This window comes from Solanum lycopersicum, chromosome 9 (assembly GCF_036512215.1).
Source record: "Solanum lycopersicum chromosome 9, SLM_r2.1".
NCBI lineage: Eukaryota > Viridiplantae > Streptophyta > Magnoliopsida > Solanales > Solanaceae > Solanum > Solanum lycopersicum.
Window position 1 is genome coordinate 18,839,306 of NC_090808.1, and position 18,861 is coordinate 18,858,166.

The window sequence follows — 18,861 nt, forward strand, 5'->3', positions numbered from 1 at the left end:
TGAAAAGTTTTTAATATAGTCAACTCACTAATAATCTGCAAAGCCTAAGCTACCCGAAACTCAATTATGGATGAACAATAGATGTAATGCCATGGGAAACACAACCTTGGTTTTATTCACCGAAATAACCCCAGAATCAATATTCTATCAATTGTTAATCCGAATCTTGTTTAACAATCTTAGTTGCTAGAACATTGCAACTAAACCCAATTTACATTTTGTAATTATATTCTTTAGGAAATTATAATAACATTTGGGTATACACAACAAAGAAATCATTTCTATAAAGATATTCTTTGTGGGATCAACCTTAAATCCCATGGAGTTATATAAATTGACTTCGACAGTTTATACTTATTTATTGAAGTGTAAGTTTGGATGTATCCATTGTTACTAGAAACTGAGACTCAACTAAGGTAAAAGGTCTCCATCTCACTAGGTACATACTTGGGAACTCTAACTCAACTTGTGTAAAAGGTTCCATAGGAAGCCGAACTACATAGCGTAAAACTTTCATCTCATATACAATATCCACTCGATGTTAAACATTAATTCCCATGGAGTAAATAATAATTCTAGACTTAGGTTCATATTCATGGAAGAAAATATTTACACTCAATCCGACATAATTCATACGATAGATCATTAGATTATTCATCCGCCCATGTCTACATATAGATTCAAATAAGTGAGAAAGAATTTCAACCCTAGAATTATCATATTGTCCTTTCACATTATATCATAGCCATACATAATTTTATATATGATAATAACCATTCAACAACACAACAACTAGATCATAATTATATTTGCTTCACTCTCAAAATGTTCTTAAAGCTTATACAAAGACTTCATAAACAATCATAATATCATAATTTACACTTTTCAAAAAACAAAGCTCATATTAAATCAACATATCTTTAATTAACAACATTTGACATGTATATTAACATAATTCAAGTAACCCAATTATTATTAACACAATCTCATAATATCCTTCTTTCATCCAAAAACACACATCACAAAATCATATTTTTGAATAAGAGAATTTCATGTGTTATTGGGGATTTCAACATAAAATATATAATAAATCATCAATTCAATCACAATATAAAGTAATTCAATCATTAAAATTGTTTTGGAAAGGAACACCTGCCTTTGGAATCAAACTCTAGCTTTTAGGGGATTTCTATCTTTGAAATAGGGATTCGGAAGGGGCTCCATGGATGAATTCTATACATGGATGAAGAGATAACATACCTTAGGAATGAAACACAATGAATTTGAGAAGAAAACCTTGCCCCTTGAACCCTAGCTACTAGTTCCTTCTTCTTTCGTGAAGTTTTAGGGAGATATTTTTTTGATAGGAGATGAACTTTTGGAATTATTTGGCTGTTTGGAAATTATGACTTAATTTTGGCGAATATGACTTAAAAGACTTATATAGTGACCCTAAACTTACCTAAATCGACTTTATTTTTATTAGACTTAGACCAAAATTTCCCAAAACACCCCCACTTAATGTGAGCTGCCCAGGTTCCACGAGGGGCTCCAAGAGACATGATGATGACCACAAGTCGTGGTACCTTTCATAGAATTGAGGAAGTGGAAAGACAACATGTGCCTTTAGCCGAAAAGCTCATGGAATCCACATGAAGGGCTCCATGAGTTGTGCTTCTTTCCACGAATAGTGCCTTGATAATTGGTTTCCACCCTCACGCACCAAACTCTTCTCCACGAACCTTCCCACGAGGCATAAAAAGGAGATTTTTTTAGGCAGTTTTGGGGAGCTCACTACCTATCCTAAAATAGACCATGCCACGTGTTATTGTCCCTACCATGACTCTTGGTGGTTGTCATGGTCACTAGGAAAGTGTCTAGGGGTAGGTGTACTTCCTTAGTCCTCTCCCTTGATGCTTGCCCACCTCCTTGATTCTAACCGTCACATTTTAGCTCTAGTTTAGTCTACTAGTTTCCCGGTTGTTACAACTACAATTCCTTAACTGAATTCATCAAGCCCACATTATTTCCAATAAGAAAGATATCATCTACATATCATACAAAAAACCACTTTATCCACATTGAACTTTTTATACACACGTGACTCATCAAGACATTTCTCAAAATGAAAAAGTCTTGAGTGCATTGTCAAAATAAGTATTCCATGTCCTGGAGTCTTTTCTTCATTATTAATAGATCTTTAAATCATAAACAACATGTGTTCTTTTCCTTTTTTTATGTAACTTTGTTGTTGCCGCATATATATGCTTTCATCAAGACTTCCATAAAGGAAAGTTGTCTTGACGTCCATTTGCCAAATTCCATAATCATAATGTTCAACAATGGATAAGAGAATCCGAGTAGACTTAGGCATGATTACTGGTAAAACAGTTTCCTCCTAATTGATCTCTTCTTTATTAGCAAACCCTTTTGTAACAAGTTAAGCTTTGTAGGTTTATACTTTTTGATCTAGACCTCTCTTCTTATTATAGATTCACTTACATCGAATGGGTTTGAATCCAAGTACAGATGGTTCTATTAGACCTCGACTTTATTGGAGTACATGGACTCCATTTCTGATTACATAACAATAACTATTTTTCTGCATCTTTACCTTGTAGTGATTTGTCATAATTCACATATTTGGTATTTGAATCTTTAGGTACTCTATCAAATGAATCTCCCAGGAGTACATATCGACGTGGTTTTCTTATCACTTCCCCACTACGGCGAGACACTACAGTTGCAGAGGCAGTTTTAGAGAGATTCTCTTTATTGTTATCTTGTAGTCGAACCACATCATTTGTAGGATCTTGAGTGTCCATGTTATATTTATCACCGTTCGATGCATAGATATCAACAACTTCTTCTTCTAATACAATCTGCTCATTATACTCCCACTACCTTGCTACAATGAATTTTCAGGAACTTGTACTTTTGGAGTTATATGTTTATTTATATCTCTCCCACTACTATAATTTAATGGTATGTTAACTCTAGCATATGGGGTTTGAATTTCGTTTCCATTATTAGTCAGTAGACTGATTTGTTTTCTCTTTGTTTCATTCTTATAAAAAACACATTACTTATAGGAATATGGTTTGTTAAAAAATCATTTTCGAGAAATTTTCTATTGGTAGTCATAAGGACCTTCTATTCTTTAGGATTATAAAACATATCACCTTTCATTCCTTTAGGGTGTTCAATAAAATCACATACTTCTATTTTAGCTTTCGATTTCTCTATCTTCCCTTTAAGAACATGTGATGGACAACCCAAACTCAAAAATGTTTCAAACTAGGGTTGTGCTCAGTCCACATTTCTATGGGTGTCAATGGAAAATATTTATAAGGAATTAAGTTTAGAATATATTTTGCAGTTTCTAGTGCATATACCCAAAATGAATTAAGGAAAATTCAAGTAACTCATAATTGATCTAACCATTTCTAAAAGAGTTATGTTCTTCATTTGGCTACACTATTTTATTTTGGCAGTCTAGGTTCATACATTTGAGATGTAATTCCTTATTCTGATAAGTAAATAATGAGCTTCATTAGAGAGGTATTCACCACCATGATCAAATCGCAATGACTTCATATATTTCTCATGTCGTTTCTTTATTTTTAGCCTTAAACTCATTGAATTTATCAGTGCATTTAGACTGAGGGAGCGAAAAATAAATATATCCAAATTTTGCGTAGTCATCAATGAAAGTCATGAAGTACTCATGCCAACCTCTAGCTTTAATGCTCATCGGGTCACACAAAATAGAAAAATTTAAATTCTAGTTTATCATTAACTTTGTTTTCTTTTAAGGAGAATGGTCTCTTAGTCATTTTTTCCTTATAAAAAAGATTTACATGTTGGTAGTGCCTCCACTTTTAATGAACCTGAAGGTCATCTCGAGACAACCTTTTATTTCGATCTAGATTTTTATGACATAGACATAAGTGCCATATATAAGTCTCATTAAAATAAGAAGAACATTTTCTTTTTCTTTAAAGGTTAAAAATTTTCAATTATATGTTTGTTGTAGTTCTAAGGAGACATTGATAACGAAAAGAACATCAATCAATGTACCACTAGAGACAGATGTTTATTATAGCTAATAACACAACTGTTATCAAAAAAGTTAACATCATAACCATCTCCCAAACTTTAGAAGCTGAAATTAAATTTCTTGTAACATGAGGTTCATATAGAACATTTTTAAAATTAAAACTCTACCACTACTAAAAGAAGTAATATTTTCTCAAATTAAATCTGGAGTTTCTGAACCATCATCTTGAAAAATATTAATACCTCTAATCAACTTGCTCATTTATTTATACCCCCTTATATTAGTGTAGATATGGTTAGTGGATGCGGAGTTCACATATTGTGAGTGGTAGAAATATTCATATTTCAACGGTTAGTGATTTTGAGTTACCTTGGTTGGTATTCTTGTTGGCTAAGAAAACTTTACAATGTACCTTCAAATGTCCTTAAATGTTCCAAAGAAAACACTTTCCCTCAGGCTTTTTCACGCCCCTAGTTGAGGGTGCAATTGCCTTTGGTTTATGAGCCATTTTTTTTGTCTACCTTGCTATTTAGAAGTAGAACCTTTCTCAACATACAGTGACATGGATGGTGCTTGTTTTTTTCAAGTGTATCTACCTACTGAAACTCATTCAACAATTGTGCTAAAGATAGACTCATCGTACTCATATTGTAATTTTGGAAAAAGTTTTGAAAAATTTCAGGTAGAGACTACTATATCATCTCAACTTGGGATTCATTGTCAATTTTAGCCCCCCAAGACCTCTAGTTCATTCAGAATACCTATTATCTTCAGAACATGGCTTACATGAGTATTCAACCATTTTTTTGTTTATAATATTTCTCATGGATATCTTCTTAGCTGATAGATTATATATTGTGGTTTCACGGTATTTTCAGTGCATTTTACTTATTAGTTATGTGTCTCGAGAGCCTTCTTGTAGTATTTTAACAAGTTTTGTATTTTGTTTGGCAAGAAATATATCCAGGTTGAAAATACGGAAGGCAACTGAAAAAGTGCAAAATATGACCTACGAAGGCCATTGACGGACCATAGTTGGTGATTGTCTATGAGTAGTTTAGGGTTTGGGAGAAGATCAGGGAAATCTTACAAATTGTGGAACTACGAGAGAAAATGGAAGTCTACCGATTGATCAACAGACTGTACTGGTGAACGGTCCATTCATTCTGAGAAGGTTCCAGTACCTGACTTTTCAATATTCTAAGTATGGAACTACGGAGAAGCATCAACGAACCATAGATAGATCGACAGAGTGTACTGTTGGTCCGTCATTTGGTTTTTAGAAGATGATATGCGGTGGTGAAAAGTATTTCTAAATCCTGAAAGACGGTGGAAGTTCATGGATCGTCAATTGATCGACGGTCCGTCAATGGGGTCGTCATTCGAAGTCGTGTAACTGGACAAAACTTACCTTATTTTAATTCATTTTTCTTTAGGACTATGTTTTCTATATATAGGGTATTAAAACCTCATTTTTGGGGTTTGCTACTATTGTTATTGTTCTATTTTGTGTTGGAGATTTTTTTTTCCAAACTTGAGCAATTAATCAATTTTCATATTTGGTTTGAATCTATTTTCTGAAATTTCGATTTGAATTTCTGGGTTTCTTCTTATTGTTGAGTATGTTGATGATTTATTCATTCAAAGATATTAATTGGTATATTGCTTTCATGGTTAACTAAATCTACAGCTAGGGTTGTGGGAACCATGGGTAATTAACAAAGTAAGCTAGCAATTAAGCATTTCTCGAGTAGTGTTTTTGCATGAATTGATAATTCTTTTGCTTAGATATCTTTTTAATGAGTGCACGCGTTAGAACTCGCCTTGTTTCTACTTGCCCAACCAAGGAGGTAGGAATAAGAAAAGAATTATCAACATAGATTTAGCGTGATACTGTCTAATAGGCTAGTGACAATTGGTGCAAAATAATAACTAAGTCATACATATATTATAATGTCTAATATGAGGTAAAGGTAAGGGTTAGTAAATTCTACACACGTAGCCGGACCAAGGTGTGGGGTGAAATTCTCTAGATGTTGGACCAAGAATTTAGAGATACCTAACTTGACATTTTGCATGTAAAACCCTCAGACATAATTTCTATTACTAGGAATATGGTGTTATGAAGCTGTAGGTAACACATGTACCCTAGTTATTCTCACAACTTGTTAAAAAAAAAACTCAAAATCTACATTCATCTACTTGTTATCTAACACTTTTTAAGGAACTTGTTTCACAAAAATCATCATTTTATTTACTTGTTGTCGTAAAGACATTGATTAAAAAGAAAATAATTGTGAATTAAGGATTAGTCTAAACCATTTTTTTCTGGGATTGACCCCAACCTATTATTTTTTTCTCTACCTGATGACGACCGCTTATACTTCAGTAGAGAAAAGTAATTTGAGCGTATCAATAGACCCTGGTCTCCAAATATTTGCTTGAGATTCTCCAGAATTTCAAAAGCAGACAACATAGATTGATATTGATGTTGCAATACATTTGACATTGAATTCATAGCGTAACATCACACCAGCTCATCAACTTTGCGCCATTATTCTGATAATATACCTTATCCTCATCACTAGACTACTCATCTAGTTTTTGTGGACATTGAGTACAAACTTATGCTTTTTAGGAATTAAAAAAATGTCAAGATTTCTCCTCCAATCAACATAATTAGATCCCTCAAGTTTGTTTTGACCAAAAAATAGTACTAAGGGGATTGAAACGAGACGTCTTGAATATGAGATGAAGAAATAGTTACAATATATTAATCAAAAAGTACAATAAACATAGAATAACTACATTCCAACACATCACATAGATATACATTCATGCATATGACAAAGTCAATCGATCCAATATACATATATAATGATGGATATTCACACTATAAAATTTTACAGACCTAACTTAGATGGAGAGTCACTATTAATTTACATCAAGTAAAACTAAAAACTCTAGTATCATTAATCCAATCATATATTACTGAGTTTAGGAGAGTTAATAGAGATTACCAATTTAGTGATTAAATACGTAATGACTTCTATTAAATTCATCTGATAGAGATAAAGGCCTAAGACAACACATAAACCTATTACTTCATAACTATTAAATCTTGATAATCAAAGGGAAGAACTTTAATCACCAATAATATTTTTTTTCTCAGATGTACACAAAAATTCCAAAAAAAAACAATATGCATCAAAAGTTCAATTCATTCAATATACCATATAATGACACCTATATAAGGCCTACCATTGCATAAGAAGTTTTTTTTGCCATACAATGTAAAACTTTTCTGCTAATCACAATCCAAAACAATTCCAAGAGACATGGAACATTGGTTTGTCACTAGTATATAAGCCAAAACAAAATTCTAATCACAAGTGTAATATGCCTTACTGCCGACATCAACACGTGAAAACGAAACCCACCAATTGAGTATCTTATATTAAGTGTATGTTATTTAGAATAACTACAACAATTCAAGTTTGTACTTTCTGTTTTTTCCCTTTTATTATTTTTATTATTATTATTATTATTATTATTATTATTATTATTATTATTGTTGTTGTTGTTGTTGTTGTTGTTGTTGTTATTTATTTAGATAAAACAAATAATAATTCTATCTTAATCACAATTAAGTGAAAAGATAAAGAAAACTTTAACATCAATCAAGAATTGTCTCACAGATATTGATGCAGCAATCACGCCACTTGAGCAAATAATACAATTCTGCATTCACACTAAGATGTGAGGGAAACTCTTATGAAATAAGAAATGATATGATCACGGAATATTTCCACATATGTATAATCTTATGTTACCTATAAATATGTATGTGTGACTATGATACCAATTGTTAGAAAATAGCATGCATAGTAGATGCAATCCAAAATCATATATCTTGAATGAATATTGACAACAATCACAAATACAACTCACATATAAAGTATGGTGAAAATTAACTTAGGATTACCTCTTGAAGCATGTTGAAATATCTTGAAGTAAATCAAACTCCATAGATAGCTTAAAGCAAATCAAACTTTAGTTTTACTATCTTCTACACTAATCCCAAATAAACAACTAAACTCTCTGAATACTTGGGTGGACAAGTAACAAATAGAGAACTGAATTAATTTCTGGGTCATAAGATTCCTACTTACAGAGATTTCTTCTCATTCTTAAAAGAAGTCCTTTTTTTATCAAGAAAATGAATCATACATTTCTTCTTCTCAAAATAAGATTGCGATTTTTTTCCTTTTAACCAAAAAATAGGATTTTGTTTCTTGTAAAGTTTTCTCAATTTCTTATATGAAACTAAGAACCTTAGTTTGTATAAATATTCTTAGTTCACGAATTATACTTGCTAGGTTAGTTAAACAGATAATCATGCTCCAAATTTCGAATATTACATTATCATTATAGGAATGTTGCATTCTCATATTGCATGTCAGTATTTCGAGCAATTCGACATTTCAATTACATTATGTCATATACATATTCAGATAGGAGTATGCTTAGCACTATGTTGGACTAGGGTTCAGTATATCCCTACAGTCCCAAAACTACGTGCTCCTATAGGAGTATAAGTCCCTTTTGTTGGGCATCAGATCTAGTGATCACGATAATCATGCTTTTACACACTTGGAAAGGTATATTGGGTCCTCTTAATGGGTCATATGCATCAAAATCTACATTTATCTCAAGTGATTTATGTTGGTTAATAGTATCTCCCATAGTCAGCATCTTAGTGCATTTTACCATGCTTTCAGCATATACTCCAACATTCAGTTCAACATGTTATTTTCATGATTAGTACTTAGTCATTGAATTCAACTTAGATTTTAAGTTATGTTTCATTATTTACATTTTTCTCCGTTTATATCATTGCTTAGTTATTCTTTGTTGAACCTATATGTATATTTTCATCTTAGTATCTATATCATGTATGCTTAGTACATTCCAAGTACTAACGCATACTCTCCTCTACATCCTTTCATGATGTAGGTTCAAGCACTTAGCATCCAGATCACGCTTAGATTGGTACTCCATTCATATTTAATAGCTTGAGTGGTGAGCCCTCAAACATTGAAGGCATTACACATGCTTCTCATTTTAGTCTTTATACTAAGTTTTCTATCTTTTTAGGGTTAGTTGGGGAATGTCCTAGCAACTCGACATCGGTTAGAGGCTTTCCAAACATAGTAGTATAATCAACTTGAATTGTTAAGTTAATCATTTAGTTATTATTACACCTTAGTATGTTTTATCTATTCACATTAGTTGGGGTTTCCCACATTCAGTTGTCCATTGTTTTAGCATATTCATAGTACATGTCTTATTTAATTATTCTCTATATTCTTAATATATACTAGACATAGGGGTTATTCTAATCTAGTTTGTACAGACCCAGTTAAGCTAGACGAGAATACAAAAATTTCTTATAAAGTCACCTCCGCCAATCTTGTAGAGATAAAAAAGGTAGATTTTGATATCGTTCTCTGTATGGATTGGTTATATTCCTATTATTATACAACTATGTCCACTCAATTTTAGTTTCCAAATGAGCAAGACTTAGAATTGAAAGGTATTAGCTCAAAACCTATGGGTTAATTTATCGCGTACCTAAAGGATAGAAAAATGATTTCTAAAAGGTATATCTATCATCTTGTTCGGGTAAAGGATTCAAAATCTGAGACCACAAATTTTGAACCAGTCCCTGTAGTAAATGAGTTTCTGGAAGTGTTCTCAGAAGATTTTCCTAGAGTTTCTGCCAAAATAGAAATTGACTCTGGGATAGATATCCTCCCAGACACACAACCTATTTTTACTCCTCCATACATACTGTCTCTAACAGAATTGAAAAAGCATTCAAAAGACCTTCAACATAAGGGCCTCATCAGACAAATATCTCTTCATCGAGTGTTGCAATGTTATTCATGAAAAAATGGTTTTCTTCGGATGTGAATTGACTATCGGAAGTTAAAAAAGGTCACAATGTAGAATAAATATCCCATCTCTAGGGTTGATGACTTGTTTGACCAAATTCATGGTGATAATATCTTTTTCTATGAAGGACCTCACACTTGTGTATCATCAGCTCGGAGTTAGAGATGTTGTTTCGATGACATCTTTTAGATCTTTATATGGTCATTGTGAATTAGTAAATTTTCTATTAGACTAACAAATGCTCCTGCAACTTTCATAAACTTAATGAACACTATTTTCTACCAGTATCTGAATATGTTCGTCATAGTATTTATTGATGATATCCATATTTATTCTTAGAATGAGAAGGATTATGCGACTCATCTAAGAGTTGTTCTGCAAACTCTCAATAATCAACAATTACTCTCTAAGTTCAGCAAATATGAATCTTGATTATAGTCCATCTCTTTCCTTGGTCATATGGTATCAAACTAAGGAATCCAAGTGGATTCTTAGAAAATTATGGCAAGATATTTGTGGCCCAAACCTAACTTTCCAATTGATATCAGAAGTTTCTTGGGTTTGGAAAGTTATTACATAAGATATTTTGAAGGATTTGCATCCACAGCTTCACCATTGATCAAGTTGACTAAGAAGAAGGTCAAATTTAAGTTGTTCGATGAGTGTGAGATAAGCTTCTCAGAACTGAAGAGTAAGTTGACTACTACTCTGGTCTTGACTCTACCATATGGTGCATATGGTTATGTGATTTATTATGATGCATCCAGGTTCATCCAAGGTAATGTGTTTATGTAGCGAGGTAAGGGCATAGCTTTTGCTTCTAGACAACTTAAGGTCAATGAGAAGAATCACCTGACTCATGACATCGAGATTCCAGTCGTAGTATTTTCACTAAAGATTTGGAGACAATACTTGTATGGTGTTCTTTTTATGTATTCAAAGATCATAAGACTTGTCGGTATGTGGTCATGCAGAAATAGTTGAATCTTCGTCGGAGGAGATGACTTGAATTTCTCAAATACTATGACATGAATGTTCTTTACCATACCGGTAAGGCTAATGTAGTAGTTTCTCTCAACATATTGTCTATGGGTAGTGTAGCATATGTTAGGGAAGATAGGAAAGAGCTAGCCAAAGATGTTCACCAGTTTGCTCGCTTATGAGTTTGTCTTAAGTACACATCAAATGTTTGTTTGATGGTTTGAAATGGATCAGAATCTTTATTGGTAGTGGAGGTTCAGGAAATAAAGGATAGTGATCCTATATAACTTTAGTATAAAGGTGCAGTTCATCAGCAGAAAGTTGAGGTTTTCTCCAAAGGGAAGATGTTATTTTTCATTGGTGTAGTCGTTTGTAAATATTGATATCGTTTGCATGAGGCAGCACCATGCATTCGATTCATCCAGGTGTCACGAAGATATATCGTGATCTACGATAAGTGTTTTTGTAACAAGACATGAAGAGGGACATTATAGACTTTGTGGCTAAGTTTCCTTATTGTCAACATGTTAAGGTAGAACATCCTAAAATAGGAGGTACGACTAAAGAGATTAATATTCCAACAACAAAATAGGAAGTGATAAATATGGAAGTCATTATGGGTTTAGCTTGTACTTGAAGACAACATGAATACATTTGTGTGATAGTGGATAAAAATACTAAGTCCACTCATTCATTTTTCGTTAAGACTATCAATTCCATAGAGGAATATGCCAAACTCTACGGTAATGAGATAGTCAGGTTGCATGGTTTCCTTTTTATATCATCTCAAGCAGAGGACCTCATTTTACCTATTATTTTTTTAAATCATTTCGAAAAGGTCTAGGTACTCAAGTAATCATAGTACATCATTTCATCCACATAAAAAGGATAAGGCTAAACGTACCATTCAGACCTTAGAGGACATTAAGAGATCTAGTGTGGCAAATTTCAAAGATAGTTCGGATAATCACCTACCTCTGATAGAGTTCGCTTATAATTATAGCTTCCATGTTACTATTTTGATGACCATGTATAAGACATTGTATGGGCATAGATACAGGTCTTAATTGGTTGGTTTAAAGTAGGTGAATTAGTCTTGATGAGGCTAAATTCAGTTTATAAGGATATGGAGAAATTGCAACTCATCAAAGATAGACTAAAGCCAGCCCAGAGTCGTTCGAAGTCCAACGCAGATGTGAGGAGAAGGGACTTAGAGTTTTAAATTAATTATTGGGTTTCCCGAAGGGGTCATCTATGAAGAGGGTTATGAGAATTGGAAAAAAAGGAAAGATCAGCCCTAGATATTTAGGTTCTTATAGAATCCTAAAAAGGGTTTGAATGTGGCTTATGAATTATAGTTTCGAACAAAACTAATAGGGTTAATCCATTCATTCACATTTTCGTATTTATGTAGTTTGTGAGTGGTTCGGCATCGATAGTACCATTAAAGGGTGTGGTTATGAGGGATAGTCTCACTTATGAAGAAGTGTCAGTTGAGATTATTGACAATCACGTTCGTTAGTTGAGTAATATTGAAGTCACTTCAGAAAAAGATATTGTGGAGGAGTCCAATAGTAGATATATCTACTTGGAAACAGAAGAAGTCGTGATGGTCAAGTACCCTTTTCTCTTTTCTTCCGATTCTGTTTCACGTTGAGGTAATAGTTCCTCTCCAATCTCTTAGTTTACTCTTATGCAATTTAGTCTTAACATCTTGTTTCCTTGGTTATCCTTGAATTTTAGACGTTTAGCATGTTCATAGCACTTAGATTACTCATATATCATTTTGTAGTACTTTGAATGGATTAAAGTTCCTTCCCTCCCCACTTAGCTTATTAAGACATCAGTCGAGGATGAATGTTCCCAAGGGGGAGATAATGTATTACCTCAGATTTCCAAATGAAGAAAGTCCTAGTTTTTTATTAAAAAATTGGTGCCAACACCAACCGAATCGCCGATAAATTGTTGACAGGGTAAAATTACACCTCCCTAAAAAAGCATAAGCGATCATTATCAAGTAAAGAACCCAACTTGTTGGATATATTCGATCATATGGGGAATATGGTTTACACTTAAAATTAACTAACGATTATATTTGAGTAGCCAATGTATTTTCAAAAACAAGTAATTAAATGAAGGATTTGTGAAACAAATTCAGGAAATTATGTGAGTAATTAGTGAACAAGATTTAAACTTTAGTTGTTATAAATATGAAAAAGTAACTAAGCTATGTGTGTTCCCACAAGCTAATAACGCGGTAATATTAGTAAGTAGTGTGTTACATACAGGGGTTAGTCTCCTATGTCCTATAAAATGTTAAATTGACCCCGCGATTCATAGCCACTTCCCAAACTAGTTAGTGTCGTATTCTAGTCAATTTGACTTCACAAAAAGACCCAATTAAGTGAGGGGTCTTTTGGGTAATTTAGGGGGTGACTACATATTTATTTAGGGTCACTTTTAAGTCGTTTTTACTCACTTCAAATCAAATCCCCAAAACAAAATCCAAAAGCTCTCATTTGTTTCTACTTTCTCTCTTTATTCATCCACCATTGAAGGACCAAGGAATCTTGGAGAAGAAGACCAAGTTCTCAACTTCTCTTCTAAAATTTTGTGGATTAAGCTTCATTAAGGTATGGGTTCTTCACTCTTGGTATTCCTTTCACCAAGAGTTCCTTTCAAAGTTGATTTCTAAAACACCCAATTCCAGTGGGTTTTCCTCCTCTAATGGGTTTTCTTCTAAACATGAAATTAAGGATTGATTACGATTAAATGCGATTTTCCATGGCTAATTAGGTATAAATTGTTGACTTATTGATGTTAATTGAGGGAATTTTGTGTTGATCATGTCCCTGTCCCCAATTTCCCTAATTCTTATATTGTGCTTATGAATTGATAAGAATTGAAGATGTATTGATTGTTAGACTTGTTTCATCTACTCTGATTAATTTATGGACTTCCTAGTATGATGTGTTATTGGGATTGAATCAATTTCTTGATGAATTCATGATGAACCCTATTTCCCCTAACCCTAGATTATGAATTTATGTTAACTAGGATAGTGATGATACAATTGACCTAGTTCTTGTGCTGATTACTGTTGTATGATGTTAGTACACCTATTGATGGATGAAATTGGATTGGTTGAGGGTAAGACCAATGATGATGTATTTTGAAGGATAATTTGTAAGACATTAAGTAGGGCTTGGCATGATGATGAAATTGAAATGTCTTGATTATGTGATTGTTAGAATATTCTTATGATGTAATGATATACGTTTTGGTATTAATTGTCTATGTGTCTTGTTATGACATGATGATGATGATGTGCTAATCTCACATATCGGGGTTGTATTGAAAGGACATTCTCATACGATTCCTAATTAGCTAAATGACTATAATCTAGAAAGGGTTAGTCTCCTATGGTCTATACTAAGTTATGATGACTATAATATAGTAGTGAAGAGTTTCCCTTACCAATGTGAAGGTAGGTTCACTATTGTACTCATGACATTGGAGACTATAATGCAATGTGCATAAATGGATCCCTAGCCTATCTCCTAGTTCTAGACCTATATTGCCCCTATAGGAATACTAGCTAGTAATTCCACCATGAATATTATGTTCATGTTTTGGTTATGCTTTGGCAAGTAGTCCACCTTCTTTCGGCGTAGGCTTTTATGACACCGGATTCCACATTTAGCTCTTGTGGTCTATGTCGGTTAAGGCAAATTTTCCTGAAACTCAAATGAACTAACAAAGTGAACACTAACAAGGGTGACTTAAGGGGTTTGACATAATAGGTGTAGGGTTATGGGACTCTACCTAGACATTGCACAAGTTCACTCTAAGGGGAATCCTTAGAGGTTGTCCTTATGTATGATAGTATGAAATGTATGATGTTGACTCTATATGATATTCTTAGATGATGATGATTATTGATGAATATGGTATTGGTCTATATTGCTAATTATGATTATATCTACTAATGATCCTACGCTGTGTTAGTTAGACGTTGCTTGTGATCTCTCATTTGGTTTACTTGGTTGAGTAAGGTTATGGGGATTTTCTTGGTCATTGCACATGTAGACTTGATGTTAGGTTATGAGTAAGGCTCTTATAAGTAATGAAATATTAAGAATGCTATTACACATATTGACTTGATTATACTTAAGGATGTTGGTCTTGTGATAGACATGATCTTATTGCAAAGAATATGTTGTTATTAGCTCATATGGGTTCTTGAATGTGCATTGAAGACTTTCAAATGACTTAGCATTCCTTTTAAACTAAATATCCATTTTCATGCATGCTTTAACTATTTTATGTGCATATGTCTATAATTAGTACAAGTGATGTACTAACCCATGTTTCTATGGTTACTACAAGATGTAGGTTACAGACATTGAGTTTTTCAAGGGCCATTGAAGAAGGCTTGGAATCCTATTCTCCTAGTTCGGTATATCTTTTTTTATGAGGAAGATAAAAATATCTTGCTATTAGATATTTTTAGACTTAAGACAATTTAGTTCATTCACTTTCTTTGATGACTTTGTATATGCCTATATGAGGCCTTTGTTGTAATGAAGTATGGGTTGAGCCCTAATGTTGTATTCTATTTTGATGGTTTAATACGATACATATCCTAGAATTCTTATGAGTCTATATTGTTATATTGTGTATGTGAAATAAAACTAGAAGCCTATGTAGTGCTTCATATGCGAGGAGTCTTTGTATACTCCCTAAGTATATATTATGTGTATGGGAGAGGTCTATGTAAACATCAATGCAAAAGTAATTAAAAAGTTTTAATTTTTTGCAATTTAACCTATGAAATGTAATAATGAATGCTAAGAGGTTATTCTTAGTCCTCTTAAAGGACAACTACACCTGTTACTTCTAAGGGGTTCTGCCCAGTTGTGACAAACATGGTATCACAGTCAGGTTGAATATGTTTAGGATTGATGTCTTTCTAAAACGCATCTATGTAGAGTCGTATTCGTAATTGTGAAGCGCGCCACACTTATGAATGATAAACTATATGATTCTTAGGAAACTCTCACCTTCTTGTACTCCTATGTCGTGCCTCTAGAGTCTTACTTTATGTGCTTTCACCTATACCTTTTATTTTGCTTCAAGGTATGAATACTTGCAGGGTAGAGGCACGAAGTACCAAGTAAGGGATTTCTAATGTAGGGGTTCATGACAACCAAGCTACTCCACAAGACAATCAAGTCCCTCCACTTGAAGAAGTTGATATAGGTGATCAAGTTCCAATTATTCCTCCACCTATGACCGATGGAGATATAAAGGAAGTTCTTCTCAATTTGTCCTAAGCCATGACTTCACAAGTTAAGGCTGTCACTTCTCAAGTTAAAGACATAACGGCCCAAGTGTATTGGGAGGTTTGACCCATGTGCCTCAACATGCTAGCACTATGGCATCTCGTTTGAGAGACTTAACTAGGATAATCCCTCTTTTTTTCTACAGGTTGAAAGCGGATAAATACCTTCAAGATTTCCTAGATGAGGTCAATAAAAACCTATTTTCTATGGGTTGTGACTACGGGAAAAAAGTCCGAGTTGGTCTCCTATCAACTCAAAGATGCGGTGCAAAATTGGTACACCCAATGGAGAGATAATAGGGCACTAAAAGGTAATCCGTTGACTTGGGAGATTTTTATAAGGGCTTTCCTTTATTGGTTCTTTCAAAGAGATTCGAGGGAATCCAAGGTGTAAGAATTCATCAACAAGGTATGAGTGTACTTTACTAATCCTTAAAGTTTACAAAATTGACTAAGTATGCTCCATCCTTGGTGGCTAACCCAAGGGATGAGATGAGTCATTTTCTTACTGAAGTGTCCGATGAATTGGTGGGAAAATGTCGTTCGGGTATGCTTCATGATAATATAAATATTGACCGTCTAATGGTTCATGCTCAACAAGTGGAAGAGATTAGGCTGAGAAGGAAGAATAGAGAGGCCAAGAGGGCCAAGTCTTTTGAAAGTGGTTCTTCAAAGGGGAAATTGGATATTCAAGATAAACCTAGATCCAAGAAGATGTTTTCTATTGATGCTCCTTCTAAGTTCCTTAAAGATCATGATTATAGGGTGTCTAACCCTAAGTCTCAAAAGGGAAGAGGTTCTACTTCACCTATTAAAAATCTAACTTGTGGAAGTGTGACAAAAAACATTGGGGTAAGTGCGTACTTAAGACAATGACAATGAATTGTTTCGGATGTGTTAAAAGTGGTCACAAGGTTAGATATTGCCATAATGTGAAGGAGAAAGACAAGAGGAGTGGACAAGAAAGTAGTTCAACTGTTGATGCTCCAAAAAAGAATCATTTTTAAGCTCTTTGTTCTAGGGATGAATAAGAGAGTTATCCCAATGTGGTAATCGATATGTTATAAATCTTCTCTTTAAATATTTATGCTTTACTTTTTTAGTGCGCTACCTTGTAATTTGTTACTCCATTGGTAGCTAGAAAGTTTGATATTTTTCTTGATATCTTGAAAGATCCTTTCATGGTGACTACCATGGTAGGTGAGTCAGTGGTTGCAAACAGGGTATTTAGGAATTATCCTATAATGTTTCCCAATAGAGTCACTCACATTGAATTACTAGAACTCTATATGGTTTATTTTGATGTTATTTTGGGAATGGATTGGTTGCATGCTTTATTTTGCTTCCATTGATTATAGGACAAGAGTTGTCAAGTTTAATTTTCCTAATGAACCCATCGTTAAGTTGAAAGGGGGAGTTAAGAGTTGTCAAGTTTAATTTCCTAATGAACCCATCGTTAAGTTGAAGGGGGGAGTTCTATTCCTAGAGGTCATATCATTTCTTGTCTAAAATCTAATAAGATGATCTCTAAATGGTGTCTATACCATATTATAAGATTCAAATATTTAGAGACTGAAGTTCCTCCCATTGAGTTATTCCCCTAGTGAGGGAATTTCCGGAGGTCTTTCCTAATAATCTTCTCAGAATTCCTCTCGAGCGGGAAATTGATTTCGGTATTTACTTTCTACTGGATACGAATCCCATTTTAATTCATCTTTATCAGATTGCTCCGGCCAAATTGAAATATTTGAAGGTTCAACTCAAGGATTTACTATACAAAGGCTTCATTCAACCTAGTATTTCCCCATGGGGTGCTCTGGTTTTACTTGTGATGAAGAAGGATGGGTCCATTGGGATGTGTATCGAATACCGTCAACTTAAAAAAGTGACCATTAAGAATAAGTATCCTTGCTCTCGGATTGACGACTTGTTTGATAAACTCGAAGAGGCAAGATACTTTTCTACACTTGACTTAAGGTTGGGATATCACAAACTAAGGGTAAGAGATGAAGATATTCCCACAATGGCCTTTCGAAACTTAGGGTGATAGATGAAGATATTTCCAAAATGTCCTTTCGAACAAGATATGGTCACTATGAATTTAGGGTGATGTCATTTGGGTTGACTAATGCCCCGGCGGAATTTATGGACCTAATGAATAGGGTTTTCCTAAACTACCTAGATGTCTTTGTGATTGTATTCATAGATGAAATCTTGGTGTATTCGAAGAATGAGGGTTATCATATAGATCATTTGAGACTGGTGTTAAAAGTCTTCAAGGAACACCAATTATTTGCCAAGTATAGCAAATGTGAGTTTTTGTTAAGGTCAGTGGTGTTTCTAGGACATGTCATCTGTAGTGAGGGTGTAGAGGTTGATCCAAAGAAGACCGAGGCGGTTAGAAAATAGCCTAGACCTTTGGCTCAAAAATATATAGGTCTAGTTGGGTACTATAGGAGGTTCGTGGATGGTTTTGCATCAATTGCTTCTCCTTTGACTACTTTGACCCAAAAGAATA